General features: G+C 49.0%; 1 non-coding gene across 1 annotated transcript; it reads left to right on the forward strand.

Moving 5' to 3' along the window:
• The first annotated feature begins 334 nt into the window (after positions 1-334).
• Positions 335-407, forward strand: Trnaa-cgc (transfer RNA alanine (anticodon CGC)). Its single transcript has one exon. It is a non-coding gene; the product is annotated as a tRNA-Ala (tRNA).
• The last annotated feature ends 2,623 nt before the right edge of the window (positions 408-3,030 follow it).

Below are 3,030 nucleotides of genomic sequence, written 5' to 3' on the forward strand. Positions count from 1 at the left end.
AGTACACAGTAGTAAAGAGCGAGGCACTGAGTTGGCATGAATAATGGAGTGCACAATGGGGCTCGAGATGTGTTTGTTACCTCAGGTGCTGTATGATTGTCGACAAGGAGTGAAAACGGAGCAATTTGTGACGGCTCTTTCAATTTAAGACGTTAAAAACAGACGGAATTTGCATTTGTAATACCAGAGCAGCGAAACTACTTGGAACTTTTGTGTATATGAACGTGTCCGCGGCTTTGTACTCTGCTCCCTTCACCGCTACAAACCAACCAACCATCGTGTCCGTGCGCATCAGAGGTGCAAAGAATGGGGAATAGCGCAGTTTGGTCGTGCCTGGGGCGTAGCTCAGTTGGTAGAGCGTTCGCTTCGCATGTGAAAGGTGCAGGGTTCAAGCCGCGGCGCCTCAATTCTTTGTGGTCAGTGCATTGTAAGTGTTGGTCGCGAGGAACCTAAAGGCACGCAAGATGTTGCAAAGCCAGCGTCACAGACTGATATGATGTATACTGACGTAAGGAGAGCAAGATGTAAGTGTGGGGACCGGCTGTTATCGAGGTGTCATCGAGTGCAGATCTGTCTTAGGTATCACGGCTTAACCTCATTGAAGTCTAGAGGGTGGACAACACGTTCGTCTTACTCAGAGCGGTGTCCGAACTCTATTTTCAACGTTATACGTGCCACTTTCATTGTGGCCAACTACGATTCGATACAGAATGCGCGAAACCTGAAAGACACTCTAACGGATACATAGAGAGTAGTGTTTGTCTGCTGAATAATGGGAGTGCAAGGGTCTGTGTCGTCTATATGACTGTATGTAGCACCATTACTCTTCTGGGGGGCGGGCGTAGCTCAGATGGTAGAGCGCTCGCTTAGTCTGCGAGAGGTACGTGGATCATTACCCAGTGCCCCCAGAAATTTTAACACACCTACATGCCCACCTTGCCATGCAAGTGGAATAATTCTCAGCCTGCAGATGTGTCTAGGAAGATACAAGCGAATGATTAGCATCCACAATTGGCAAGCGTGCTGTTATTAGTGCGCGGGGAGCACCCTCCTCCCACGCCTACACTTAATTTAGAAACAGTACAAGTGTTCCCGTAAGATTCTCAAGCCTATGTCGGAAAGATCTGCCTTGCGCCGAGTTCACGTAAATCCCACTGCACATTCCTATTCTTTGCGTGCAGTCGGCTGCTACTGGTGTTGCTAGTTGTGACTGCTGATAACAGATGCCGTAGCAATCAATTCATGGAGTGAGTTGTATGTTTTGCGATAGTCTGTCTCTGACAAGCAAGCACAGGTGACATAGGTGCGAACACAGGAAGCTAGCAGACCCTCGCTGCCTGCAGACACCGAGCAGCCACACTAGGAGGGCGGCCTAAGCAGTAGCCGAAATGTGCTCATTCGCTTTGGCGCGACGTCGAACTAAAAATATTGCTGTCACTAGCGTGAGCGTTTCGTGAGCTTCGTGGAAAGTCGGAAAAGTCGGCTGCGTGGGTGAGTGCCAAGTTTGGGGAGCGTTTTGTAGTATGCGCAGTGCAATGGAGACGCGGAAACTTGTTGTGGCCCAGTGTTTTGCAGTTGGACGACAAGATTGGTACACAGTAGTAAAGAGCGAGGCACTGAGTGGGCATGAATAATGGAGTGCACAATGGGGCTCGAGATGTGTTTGTTACCTCAGGTGCTGTATGATTGTCGACAAGGAGTGAAAACGGAGCAATTTGTGACGGCTCTTTCAATTTAAGACGTTAAAAACAGACGGAATTTGCATTTGTAATACCAGAGCATCGAAACTACTTGGAAATTTTGTGTATATGAACGTGTCCGCGCCTTTGTACTCTGCTCCCTTCACCGCTACAAACCAACCAACCATCGTGTCCGTGCGCATCAGAGTCGCAAAGAATGGGGAATAGCGCAGCTTGGTCGTGCATGTGGCGTAGCTCAGTTGGTAGAGCGTTCGCTTCGCATGTGAAAGGTGCAGCGTTCAAGCCGCGGCGCCTCCATTTTTTGTGGTCAGTGCATGGTAAGTGTTGGTCGCGGCGAACCTAAAGGCACGCAAGATGTTGCAAAGCCAGCGTCACAGACTGATATGATGTATACTGACGTAAGGAGAGCAAGATGTAAGTGTGGGGACCGGCTGTTATCGAGGTGTCATCGAGTGCAGATCTGTCTTAGGTATCACGGCTTAACCTCATTGAAGCCTAGAGGGTGGACAACACGTTCGTCTTACTCAGAGCGGTGTCCGAACTCTATTTTCGACGTTATACGTGCCACTTTCATTGTGGCCAACTACGATTCGATACAGAATGCACGAAACCTGAAAGACACTCTAACGGATACATAGAGAGTAGTGTTTGTCTGCTGAATAATGGGAGTGCAAGGGTCTGTGTCGTCTATATGGCTGTATGTAGCACCATTAGTCTTCGGGGAGGCTGGCGTAGCTCAGATGGTAGAGCGCTCGCTTAGTATGCGAGAGGTACTGGGATCAATACTCAATGCCTCCAGAATTTTTAACACACCTACATGCGCACCTTGCCATGCAAGTGGAATAATTCTCAGCCTGCAGATGTGTCTAGGAAGATACAAGCGAATGATTAGCATCCACAATTGGCAAGGGTGCTGTTATTAGTGCGCGGGAAGCACCCTCCTCCCACGCCTACACTTTGTTTAGAAACAGTACAAGTGTACCCGTAAGATTCTCAAGCATATGTCGGAAATATCTGCCTTGCGCCGAGTTCTCGTAAATCCCACTGCACATTCCAATTCTTTGCGTGCAGTCGGCTGCTACTGGTGTTGCTAGTTGTGACTGCTGATAACAGATGCCGTAGCAATCAATTCATGGAGTGAGTTGTATGTTTTGCGATAGTCTGTCTCTGACAAGCAAGCACAGGTGACATAGGTGCGACCACAGGAATCTAGCAGACCCTCGCTGCCTGCAGACACCTAGCAGCCACACTAGGAGGGCGGCCTAAGCCGTAGGCGAAATGTGCTCATTCGCTTTGGTGCGACGTCGAACTATAAATAATGCTGTCACTA

This window comes from Schistocerca gregaria, chromosome 3 (assembly GCF_023897955.1).
Source record: "Schistocerca gregaria isolate iqSchGreg1 chromosome 3, iqSchGreg1.2, whole genome shotgun sequence".
NCBI lineage: Eukaryota > Metazoa > Arthropoda > Insecta > Orthoptera > Acrididae > Schistocerca > Schistocerca gregaria.